Consider the following 13,284-nt stretch of genomic DNA (forward strand, 5'->3'; position numbering starts at 1 on the left):
GTATTAAGCTTGGGCTGGTTGAGGTCTTTAGCTCCAATCGCCGTCGTGGCATTCGGGTCTCGATGCATGCAGGAGGAGCTTCACTTCGGGGCTCTGAAGCTGACCCCTTGGGCTGTACAATTTTTATAGTTGGCAGCCTAGCACTCTGTGCAGAACTGCTGGGCTTTTACTCCACGTTGAGAAACGGGTTCCAAAATATTGCTTTGAAATTAATGGATGGAGAAATTTGACTACCCAGTCACGTTACATAATACTTCACGGCTCTTTTTATCAAGCCAAGTATCCGCCTAAATGGCGAGATACATGACCGCGTACTAAACAAGCATGGGCAGAAGAATACGGTTCTGAGCTAGTTGGTGGAATATGAACAGAAATACAGCTGACAAATAAGCACCATACAGGAAAAAAAGACGCACACGAAGCTGGCTAAAAATTGAGCTTTGTTGCGAAACGGGTGCATAGTTGGCACGATGAGGGGAGAAGGAATACCGAGGGAAAAGTATGCAGCGTAACGGTAAGCGAGCAGAAATATTGTGGTGCTTATTTGTCGGTTGTGTTTCTGGTCAAGCATGGGCAACGTTGAGCGTTTTGGGAGCGAGCGCAGGTGTTGCGTTAGCATAATTAACGAATGGAACTCGAAGTGCGATCTTTCTTTCCCTAGCTTTCATAATTGCTTCTTCAAATACAAATCAAAATTCAAATCCACATTCAATGACTAACGTGTAGAAAACGTAATCAGTCACAACTAGACTCTTTCCGCTGACACAATTGGTCAGTAAATATATGCCTAGAGGTTTCAAATCTGTAGTGGCTGCTAAAGCATAGCTTGCTTTGCCGCAGGAAATTTTGCTGTCGTTATGTAACAAGTATTAGCCGTCTCGCAAGCCTCAAACCTCGGACGACGCCTAACCTACCCTGAAGAGTGGAATGCTTTAGAACAATGCGGAACGTTGTTCAGCGGTGTTGGGAGGCTACCCGGCTGGCGACCCAAACGAAACTCGTTAGAACACGCTTCACCACGTACTTTTTCCTTTTAAGCAAAACTGCTTTTCTTTCCATGTCACCACTGCACCGGCCATTAGTGCTTTTTCGTGCCACCAAACGGCGACGCCGGCTCTTCTCGAGAACGGACCCTCTTAAGCTTAAGCGTAATCCTACGTAATCCACTTTGCATTTTGTCGTTTGCTTTATCCTCTCTATAGGTTCGCTCTATGGTTGATTCTTTGCTATTATATGACACATGTAATGTCATTGCCGTCTCCACCAGTCAGATAAATTCATGACACCGGACATCGGCGAGGCGTACGTGTAAAAGCAGCTCTAATCCTTTCGCATTAAAAACGCTCAAACATAATTTGTCATTTTCTTCCTTTTGCAGTAGTGGAAGAAAAATGATGTAAGGTGTAGAAACGTAAACGTGACGTTCTTTTTTCTTCCAGTTACAACCTCAAAAAAAATTCTGCTTAGAAATTGTGACTAGCCATAGGACACATGCCCCCCTCATCGTACCATCTATGCACCCGTTTCGCACCAACAAACCTCAGTTATTGGTCAGCCTGGTGTGCGTCTTTACTTCCTGTGTGGTGTTTATTTGTCGCCTCTATTTCTGGTCATGTCCACCAAATACATCAGAAGCGAATTCTGCCCATGCTTGTTTAGTACGCGGTCACGTATCCCGCCATTTAGGCTGATACATGGCTTCATAAAAACAGCAGTAAAGTAGTATATAACGTGGATGGGTAATCGAATTTCTCCACCTATTAATTTGAAGGCAATATTTTGGAACCAATTTCTCAACGCACAGTAAAAGCCCAGTATTCTGCGCAGAGTGCTAGGTTGCATTTTAATGGTCACTTTAATTTATTTCTTCACAGGGGAGGATTTCCTTCTGAATATCAACTGCCCGGTTATGTTCGGTTTTGCCCACGTAGGGTATGTGCAGTTATTTTTTAAATTCCGTGCTCATAGTTTGATCGAGAAAAAAACAGATTGCTGCCAGAACACTTTTTTTCTGTAATTGCGGAACAACTGTGCTGCTTAAACTGACTTGAGAAGATTTAAATACCGGTCTAAGGGTACTCTGGCGCGCCACAAGCCATTAGCAGCGATAAATATTTCGGCAGAGACCACCTTTGCCTATTTGTCGCAATGGGACTAAAATAGTGCTTTTTTCGAGACTTCATATGTGCAAACACTCTAGAGATATGAAGACATGCAGTGACATTCTCCTCCCTTGGAGATCACTCGAGTCAGCGGCAATGCAACAGCATATTTGGTGCATCAGCAATAGATCATAGAGGCTTTTGATACAGTGACTTCTCAGGTAATTTTCGGTAGTGTTGCAAAGGTACAACTTTAATACAGTATGCTTACGCGCCCACATGTCTTGCCAAGAAAAGTCAGTCGATACGTTCTATGACGTTTTGAGAGAGAACCTGCAGTAAGGTATGCACCGAGTATAACACCATCGTATGAACTTCAGCAGTGGCAAAGAAAATTTAATCACACGGGCTTGGAAAAACCTATTACAGCAAGTCAACAGGCAAGGACAAAGTACTGGCAACGAAACCTTAAGTTGACCGAATATTCTGGGCCGACTCAAGTCAGTAAAGCAGCTGAATGGGCTAGTTGGTTTTGCATCTTAGTGAAAAACAGCGCACTGTGTTTGCTTGTGCGCTGTTTTTCACTAAGACGACTCAAGTCAAGCGCGGTAATGGAGGTTGAAAAATTACCCCTCCTAAATCTGTTATTGTTATGCCCTGGTAGCTGATTAAAGGCCCTGGAACGTCTTCCTTAAAGCTCTTAGTACGATAGCATTATTTATTCTCTGCACTGAAAGCACTCTTCAGCGCCGAATACCTGGCTTTCAAATAGCTGTTTGTACGCGGCGGCTTCAGCACTCGCATGCCGATTTTATATTTTTCCCGTGTGTGGTACTGCTCCTCTTGTGGAAGACAGTACGTGAGGAGGCTGCATACAGAGCACAGCAGATATCGATCGAGTTTAGTGCGCCGGAAACCAGGTGCAAACAACTGTTCAGCATGTGTAAGCAGTGCATTTAGGATTCATTTCTTGAGAAACGGACCTGAAGTTCTTAAGGTAGATTGAATAAGGTTTAAGTGGGTTCCCTGGGTCAGCAAACAAACCCCAGTGGGGCACCAAGTGGATCACTGAAGACAGCGAGAGGGAGAGAGTGAAACCAATGCTCGCCGTCCGAAGCTCTAGATTTCGTTCTAGATCTGAGTGACACGTTGTTTATAGGTTCCGTTGCACCAGTAATCCACCCCTCTAGGGTGCTGTCCACGCGCGCACTCCGCCCTCCCACTAAGGGCACTTCTCCCGCAACGACGGGACGACCACGTGCCAGTGGCTACGTGAACGCGAATTTCGGTGGGTGGCATCTTCCTGCAGCCTCCGTACTGTGGGCGCAACAGCTAAGTGCCACCTGATTTATGGGTTGGAGAGGGGCGGCAGTAGGCCGCAATGTGGGCTTCTAATCAGTGGACCGAGGCTGTAACCCGAGTTGATTGGGAGCCGTGATGCGCTGAGGGTACTTTTGGTTCCACGCAGTAATCTGCGTCGTGGATGGGAGCGCCTGACCCCGAAGACAACAGGCTGAAAGCAAAGCCACCGTGTCTGTTCCCGGGCTACATACAGACAAAAATACAGCAGCCGCCCGAGACTTTCTTACAATTGAAAACCCTTCGGTCAATACTAGCAATAACCTCACACTGATTAGGGTGGTAAAACAATCAAGCTAAGCTCGAATAATTTATGTAGCGCAGCTTTTAGGAGCACATTCTTTGCTACGTTGTTTTCGGCGTAACCAGCAGAGCTATAACCAAGTGAATTGCGCGGCGAAGATAATGAAAGTAGGGTTATAAAGAAGGAAGGGCGAAAGTGAGAAAGCGTAGGAGAGGGTATTAGTCAGTGGAAGTGAGGCGGAATAATAGAGTCGAAACATTAGGAGGGGTGTACGAGAGCGGGAGGCGAGGGGAAAGGGGGGGGGGTGCAAGCGAGAAGTGTCATGCTTGCGTTGGCTGTTCCATAATAAATTCCAAAACACGTTTACAGATAGACATCATGCCTAGAACAGGCACCGCAACCATATGAGCAAGAGCAAATGTGTTGTATACGGTAGGAGGCGAATACCTACACAACACCTCCGTTCCTGGTGGCAATCTTTAGAGGGTGTGCGAAAAAGGACGCCCTGCTTTGCCCAAGGCAGTCGACTGAAATTGAAATTTGGTTTTCAGGGACGGAAATGACGAAATAGCTGTCTCACATACATTGGTGGACATCCGAACAGCGCGGTAAGGGAAGGAATAAAGGAGCGAGTGAGAGAGGACAGGAAGAAAGAGGTGCCGTAGTGGGAGTACCCGCCTTAATTTCGTCCACCTGGGGATCTTTAACGTGCACTGACATCGCACAGCACACGGGCGCCTTTTGCTTTTCGTCTCGATCGAAACGCGGTCCCCTCGTTGCACAAAAATGTAGGCCCCTTAACTGTCGCATAGGTCTGTGGCTGATTATGTTTACTCAGATTGAAGTCTACCTCGAAGCTCATCAACAGAAGCATGCAACGAATCGGCTGTTGAACCGTCAACCAGCATATTGATGGATGTCTATGGGGGCCGTATGTGCAGTCCATGCTGTTTACCATGGGAATAGACACGCATTACTCTTAATGTTTGAGCAACGTACTTCATGGCCCGCACATTCGTGGCCCGCACAGCTTAAGTGTCGTCCAAGTATTCTGTCTCAGTATATCGCGAAGACAACCTATGCTCAAATTTCGCATTAGCAAGTACCAGATTGTCGGAACTACTTTTGAAAACATAAATTGCTTTGAACCCGCTTTGCCAGCGGGCCGCGACTAGAGCCGTAGAAGAACTCGGTGGCGAACCTAAACGACCTAAACTTTCATTTCATCCGCTGCTACGTACGTGCTTCGCTGCCGCTGGAACAGCACACACGTCTAGAACAGCGTCTATAGAATGTTCTACGCCCCTGACTGCGCATGAGTGAGCAGTGTAGCTCATTGCTGCGTCGGTATAAAATATACGCGCTTCGCAGCAGTGACTTCAGCCCATGCGAATGCTGCAGAAAGTCAACCCCAAATTTCACGCTGCCCCCGCCTCCCCCCCCCCCCACCACAAAGAAAAGATATTACGTAGAAAATATAAAAAATAGACTCGTCGGAGCATACATGCCCGCCAAAGCTATTCCTGTGTCGCCGTGGCGGGTCTGTCAGCAAAGAGAGGGACAGTAGCAGAACAAAAGGAGAAGGCGCTAGCATGCGCTGTTCGGCGGAGGCACCGTATACTGCATACTGGCGCTATACACGCATAGAGGCGAAGAAACCGAGCGTGGTGACCAATGTAGAAAAGCTTTTGATGGTTCCTCAAGACATGATTGCAGGTACCACCATCAAAGAGGTGTCCTTGAGCGCCGTACGCATTTCGTTGCCTTTCATCTACTCTCGAACGCGAGATGAATTTTCAGTTTGGTACGTACGTCGAAATGGCAGGAATGAAACTGCTATACGCAGCTCTTATCGACTTATCTGCCGCTCCGCGTCTTGAGCCTCCGTTTGGCGGGACGTTCTGTAGCAGCAGTCGCAGCCTTACACAGCAGGAGCAGCACCAGCTGCCGAAGACGATGACACCGAAGTGCAGCTAAATTGAGCTCCCTCTTCGTGCCGGCGTCACGCGTCGTTCGGCTGCACGCCATCATACATTCTAGCACTTCAGCTACCAAATCAATGATTTCCTTCGTCATGCCGGCCTCATACTGATTGGTGCGACAAACTGGTGACTACGGACGTCTGCTGGAACACTCGCTCCTACCATGGCCAACGCCGACGACAACACCTCCTCCATGCCCGTTGACGGACTCTCCAGCACCGTCTCTGCGCTTGTCCTTCGCCTTCCCCAGTTCTTCGCGGCAGATCCTCGCCTCTGGCTCGCTCATGTGAACTGGTAGTTCATTATTGGCCGCATCACCTCCGAGACGCAGCAGTTCCATCACGTCGCTGCGTCGCTACCACCTGAGATTGCCGCCGAAGTCTGAGATCCCACAACTCTTGGCTTGGACACGTTGGCTGCTAAGCTGATCAAGCGAACAGCCGTCTGGGAACATCGCAGCGAGCAGCAGCTTATCTCCTCCGAAGAAGTGGGGGACCGCAAAGCTACAAAGTTGCTGCGGCTGCTCCTGCAGCTCCTGGGCGACAAGGCTGCCACCTTCGACCAAACCTTCCTTCGTGAGTTTTTCCTTCAGCGGTTGCCGTCGTCGGTCCGCATGGTGCTCGTGCCCGCCTAATGGTTGTCTTTGGAGAAGCTCGCTGAGCTGGCATATTCCGTCTCACACGTTTCCTACTCCACAGTTTCTCTCGGCGCAGTGTCGTAAGCCTTCCACACCGCCATCATCTCTTCCCTCCCGGGTGGACCTTCAGAGCCTCCGTGACGACTTCCACGCCCAGATAACACGTCTCTCCTACCAAACCGCTGCACTGTTGACTTCGCGCGTCCTCTCGCCTTCCCGTCTTCAGACCTCACCTCGACGACGCAAAGCTACACCACCTCTTCAAGCCAGCGAGAGCTAGTATTACCGCACCTTTGGCGAAGTAGCGCGCCGGTGTACACCCTCCCTGTCGCTTCCAGGAAACTTCCCTCGACACCACTAGAAGCGGCAAGTGGTGTCACTCCGGAGACCAGCCACTTATTACCTATTCGAGACCACATCTCCGACCTCCGTTTCCTCGTGGAAACCGAGGCAGGGCTCAGCGGCCTCCTCTACGGTATTACATCATCACCTTCTCGTCGCACTGGCCCATCGCAAAAAGTTGCGAACCTCCCCTCATCGCTATATAGAGAGAACACGCTCTCACACTCAATTTGGGCCTCCGACGCCTGTTCCGATGAGTTTTCCTCGTCGCGGACGTACGCTACCCAAATCTCGGAGCAGATTTCCTGCGCCACTACAATCGGCTGGTCAACATGCACAACAAGTGTCTCGTGGACGCCGCGACGAAACTCTGTTCAGGGCCTCCGTCGCCGAGAACCGCTTGCCAGTATACCCAGCCCTCACCAGTTGGCCTACGAGATCGTCCTGGATGAATACGTTTGTCTGCTCCATCCCTCCAACTTCTTACTGCCCGTCAAACACCAGGTCACGCATCACATTGTGACCACTGTCCCGCCCAGGCACGCTGGAGCCTGTCGCCTTGCTCCGGACCGTTTACAGATCGCTCGCAACGAGTTCGAACACTTGCTGGAGCTTGCCCTTTTCCGACCGTTATCTAGCCCATGGGCGTCCCCTCACAGATGGTACCGAAAAAATCCCTATGGGACTGGCGGCCCTGTGGCGATTACCGTGCCCTCAACAACGGCACCGCTCCGGGCCATTATCCCCTACCTCACATCTCGGATTTTAACGCAGCGCTGCATGGCGCCACAATTTTCTCCACAAAACATCTCGTCAAGGCCTCCCACCAAATCCCCTTAGAACCATCCGACGTACCAAAAACTTCAATCATTGCACCATTCGGCCTCCGTAACTCTGGCCAGACATTTGAACGCTTTGTGGACACAGTAACACGTGGTATTACGTTCTGCATGGCCCACATCGATGACCTCCTCGTATTCAGCCACGACACGAAGCAGCACTTGCAACACCTCCGGAAGCTTTTCCAACGTCTCTCTGATTACGGCCTTATCATCGACAGAGCAAACTGTGAATTCGGGAAGCCGGAGCTCGATTTCCTTGATCCCCGTGTCAGCCGCTCTGGCATCCGGCCTCTTCCGTCAAAAATTCAGTGGGGCACTTTGTTGACCTGGAGTGCGGTGATGCGAAAGTCTTTAGCGCGGTGTTGCTGCTTGTGTCACTGATATTTGGTTAAGATGTTACGCGTTTGCCCGCATTCTGATACTCCATTGAAGCGAGCGCTAGGAGGGAGGTGCGCGGCACCGCACTCGGTCGACCACTACAAAGCGTCTGGCGCGGGCGCGGCGTGCGTGTCGGTGGCGCCACCTCGCGCATGCGCAACACGGCTCTGAGATCACCCGCTCTCAGAGGCCTGAGCGTCACAGACGGATGGGCGGACAAACGCAGCATGAAGCATCAAAGGCTCTCGCCTTCAAAGTAAAGACCAGTCAAAACTTTCCGCAGCCTGCCTCCATCCGCAAGCCCCGTGAATTTCTCGGGCTTATAAAATTTTATCGTCGTTTCATCCCTCACTGCGCCGCATTCATAAAACCGTTAACAGACATGCTTCAAGGCAAGAAAACAAACTCCGCACAACTGACGTGGCCTTCCGCTCCTATGCATTCTTTCCAGGCCGTCAAAGCGACACTATGCTACCTCGCCCTCGTTGTCCATCTGCGTCCTTATACACCCCAAGCCTCGTGACCGACGCCTCCGACTCCTGGCTTGGAGCCGTGCTACACCAGTTCGTGGATGGTGCTCGGAGCCCTCTATCTTTTTTCTCCCGCAAATTTTCCGGTGCCGAAAGCCGCTAGAGTACTTTCGGCCATGAACTTCTTGCCATGTATTTCAAGCACCTCCTAGAAGGTCAGCAGTCGAAATCGTCAACTACCAAAAACCACTCACTTCTGCCTTCAAATCGGGGAACGGTAAATTCTCGCAACGTGACATTCGTCACCTTTCATACGTGGCGGAATCCAGGACAGACATCAGACATGCGCAAGGTTTTGGCAACGCCCTGGAAGATGCACAGTCACGTGTTACTGCTTCCCTCGCCTCTGCTGCTCAATCACAGAACCTCGACTTTGCCGCCGTCGAAAAAGCGCAGCAACATGACTTGGAAGTTATGGACCATCGCAAGGGCCCCGGTTCGCTGGTTCTCCTTGAAATTCTCCTCCCTTCGTTTCCCGTCCCCATCATCAGCGACACTTAAGCCGGCAATCCGTGCCCTTTGGACCCCTCTACCATTCATCGTATTGTCTTAGACGCCCTCCACGGCGTGTACCATCCGGAATTCGCGCCCTGCAGCATCTCCTCAAACAACGTTACGTCTGGCCCGGCATCAACAAGGACATGGGCGCTTGGGTGCGTGCCTGGCTGGCTTGCCAGCAGTCAAACTCAGCGGCGCACTTCTCCCTTCGGCTTATTTCCTCCGCCATCAGCCCGTTTTGACAACGTCCACATCAGTATCTTGGGTCCCTGGCCACCTTCCGCTGGGTATTCATACCTTCTTACTTGCATCGATCGGTTTACTCGCTGGCCCGAAGCGTTTTCTCTGCCTGACGCAATCAATGACACTATCGCCAGAACCTTCGCCGCCGGCTGGTTCTCACGGTACGGGGTTCCATCGAACATCACCAGTGACCATGGCGCCAAGTTTGAATCTTCACTTTTTAATAACCTTAGTACTTTACTTGGACCTTCCTGATTTAAAAATACTGCTTACCATCCCATCGCCAACGGCATGATCGAACGTTTTCATCGTTCGCTAAAAACATCCCTCAAAGCCCGACTCGACATCACCCACTGGACTGCTTCCCTACCACTGGCTCTGCACAGCCTCCGTGCTGCACTGAAACAAGATCTTCGTTGCACCCCGGCAGAACGTGTCTGTGGCTCGCCCCTGCGTCTTCCAGGTGAATTTTTCGAATCCAACGATTCGTCTGCAAGTCCCCACCCTACAGATTACGTGACGCAGCTCCGCCATTTTCGCCTTCGTCTCCGACGCCAGTCTCGCCCATCCTCACTTGTTCCATCCGAACTGCGACTTGCACACACCTTTGTTCGCCTAAACTCAGTCCGACAACCGACTCAGCGCCCCTACGACGGCCCATTCCGTGTCCTCGAAAGAACATCGAAGTTCTTCATCGTCGACATTCATGGGCGCAAAGACACCATTTCAATCGACTGGTTGAAGCCAGCCTACACAGAGCCAGCCTCGCCCACTGATCCTACATATGTGGTTTCTGTGCCTCAAACGGCCGGATGCCATCCTCCGCCATCTTTCCCTGCCACTCCTCAGAAGCGGCAGGTGTCGCTTCGGCTCCCAGCTTCACCGGACTCCTTCACAAGTGGGGGGCCTACTGTAGCAGCAGCCGCGGCCTTGCGCAGCAGGAGCAGCACCAGCTGCCGAAGATGATGATGCCGAAGTGCTGCTAAATTGAGCTCCCTCCTCGTCCGGCGTGACGCGCCGTTCGGCTGCACGCTATGATACGTTCTAGCGCTTCAGCCAGTAAATCAATCATTTCCTTCTTCATGCCGGCCTCATACTGATTGGTGCGACAGTTATGCCCGCTCTTCAGGAGTCTCCGACGCACGGTTAGCACTTCGAGCTTTACTCTTACACTCATGGGCGTCTTTACGCCAAGCAAAGATTTCGGTGCCGTGTGAAGCAGCTTCTCGTAGCCGACGAAGGTGCCGCGCACAGTACACGCGCTCACCGCCAGCTGCACTCACAGAGCACCACATTAGAGATGCGCATACCCTCAGGACTTTTACATTGAAAGCTCCATAGCTAGGCGCAACTGCAGCACTAGCGGAACGGCACAGCTGGTTGCATGGTAACGGCGCATGTACGGCAGTGGGGCATCACGTCATGCATCGGTGCAGCGAACACCTGAGGAACGTCACAGCTGGTTGCCATGGTAACTCGCGCATGCGCTGTTCTGGCTGCGGCTGAGCACGCGAATCGCAGCTCAGACTATGTAGTGTAGCTCTCGCTACAAAATCAGCCACAGTGAAACCCCAGCGGCAAAAATCATCATCGCAAGATTATCGCAGGTGTGTTTGCTATCTTTCAGGGTGCGGCCGAAGAGTAAATTTTGCAAAAAAATGGAAGAACACAAGGGCTGATTTCTTCGATGGCGTTAAGAGAATGACGCGTCGTTTGACTGGCTTCTATGTTTACTCATGGTCGCCCACTATCGTCAACGTTATAATCACTCCTTCCGAACTCTCATCGCAAGGATTCCACTAATCTTGTTTGCCTGGTGTGCCAAGTATAGAGCTCTCGAAACGATCCTCGCTTACTTCAGGCGCACCGTGACCTCATAGAAAAAGCCAAATAATCTTTAAGCTTTTAGGTGGCAGTGCCAGCCCGGGAAAGCGATACACCGGCTGGACGGTAGAAATGGTCTTATGGAATGAAAAAGTATAGGTATCGTAAATGACGCCCGAGTATAGAAAAGAAAGGGGTAGGATACTTAAGCCCCCCCCCCCCCCCCCCCTTATTGGTATGACGAGACAGCGACTCCTCTTGCCCACGGAGATACGGTCACTATTTCTTTTTTCACAATCACAATTATTATCTGGAAAACCACAAGGCGTGCATGCAAAGCCTAGCATTAACCTATTCTTACGAACGCCCCTTCGTGGCGTACCGGTAGCGTGTCTGACTCGTGCCTCGAGGGACAGGGGTTTCCGACGCGCCGCTGGTGTGGCTGGCGCCATCTCTTGATCCTCCTGGAACAGCGGCCATTCTGGCTAGTCAGCATTTCTTCGTCGCGCCGAGGGCAACGCAAAAGCGGTATTTCTGCGGCATGGTGTTGCGAATTCGCGTAATATTCACGTCATGACTTAGGGAGCTGAGAAGTGATATAAATATATGAGTGCATATACGTAGCCTTCGTTGCAAAAAGTGAAATCAAAACAGTGAAATTCTCAGGTATTACGTTAGGTTTAACGGTAGCGAAAGGAGGCCAGATGGAACGAACAAACTCTTGGTCTATGCAGATTCAGTTGAGAAAATCAGTTTACGAAATTTAAGGGGATACGGCGGCAGCGGCTGACGCAGGGCTGAGCTGAGTAGAAACACTCAAGACAGGAATATATATCTGGAACCTATGTTAATCTTGCTGCTGGTGTTTGCGATATTGACTGGTGGAAACGGGCGTGAGCCATCTTGTGAAATAAGTGAAAACAATTTTGTAGCGCATCCGGTTGGGCGTCTTGTGCAACAGCATGTTGAGGACAACGTTTATGCAAAGCAAATTTTGAAGATAAGCACAGAGAGTGGAGTCCTCGGTCAAGGAACGCGGTAGATTTAGCTGTCTTTTCCCTTTCGATCCAATCTAGCTGGCGGTCTGGGTTTTATCTAGATATTTTGCAGTTCTACTGCATGTTAATAAGATGAGGAGTAGTTGTGATAGTCTTAATTGGTTCCCGATCCCACTCAGTGTCTTTGAGCACAGCGAGGTCTCCATATTCAGGCCAGTTTAGCATGCATCGTGTGGAGAAGATTTCGTGCAGTCTTTTGCGGTGAGGAAAAGTGCTAGCCTGGAGCTGATTTACTGTAGTTTCCTGTTCCTTCGTAAGTAATTTGCGGCTCGCCGGCCAGGTGACGTAGACTCTGTAAAAATACAACTTTGGCCATCTTGCACTCGAGCTCTAAATCATTCTGGCAGACTCTGCAGGCTTTGTGAATGAAAATAACATAAAAATATTAGAACTGCACCCAGTAGGTAAGGAGGCTGGTCAACACGAGCTATCATAATTTTCCAAGATTTTCAAAACATGTTGCTTTATTTTGTCAAGATTTAATGAACGCGTCGAGATACAGGCTGCAAAAGAAACAATATACGCTTCATTCTCATTTCAATGACGGACAAGCTTACGCGAAGCCTTTTTTTAGAATAGGACGAATATTTCAAAGATTTGTTAGTTTTTCTCGGAATTTCATTAAGACGATTGTCAATTCATCATCGATGCTCCCAGCTTCAAATCTGCACAATGTAGCACAACTGAACCTTGATTTGCTCCTCTGGCAAGCACAGCCTCGCTTACCAAGACCGTGGTCTTCGGATTTTCTATCTGTAACCTGGAGCCCACCGCTCTTGTGAGTGCTTGAAATATTTCATACTGATATGTGTTTTTTATCTTTCTAGTGTGGTCCCTTCGACTGGAAAAAAATTTGCTTCCCAGGCTGCACATGCCGCAAAAACCTCTTAATTGGTGACGGCCCATTGTTCTGCGTCGCTAACAACTCTCCGCGTCCGCCGTTTCTACAATAGCTCGAAACAAATAAAACAGTAGAAATGATACCTATGAAGTTGCTATAAATGTTGGTGAATTAAAGGAAATAAAGAACTTGAAGTGTGAAGACCGTGGTCTTCGGATTTTCTATCTGTAACCTGGAGCCCACCGCTCTTCTACAATACCGTTTCTACAATAGCTCGAAACAAATAAAACAGTAGAAATGATACCTATGAAGTTGCTATAAATGTTGGTGAATTAAAAGAAATAAAGAACTTGAAGTGTGACTACAAGGTGTTTTCAAAGCAGCTACGCATCTGACGGCTGAAT

General features: G+C 49.8%; 1 long non-coding RNA gene across 1 annotated transcript; it reads left to right on the forward strand.

The window, feature by feature from the left end:
- Window positions 1-1,874: 1,874 nt before the first annotated feature.
- Window positions 1,875-13,020, forward strand: LOC144104411 (uncharacterized). The gene is made up of 2 exons (XR_013308523.1): window positions 1,875-1,932; window positions 12,867-13,020. It is a non-coding gene; the product is annotated as an uncharacterized LOC144104411 (long non-coding RNA).
- The last annotated feature ends 264 nt before the right edge of the window (window positions 13,021-13,284 follow it).

The sequence above is a fragment of the Amblyomma americanum genome, chromosome 9 (genome assembly GCF_052857255.1).
Source record: "Amblyomma americanum isolate KBUSLIRL-KWMA chromosome 9, ASM5285725v1, whole genome shotgun sequence".
In the NCBI taxonomy this organism is placed as follows: Eukaryota; Metazoa; Arthropoda; class Arachnida; order Ixodida; family Ixodidae; genus Amblyomma; species Amblyomma americanum.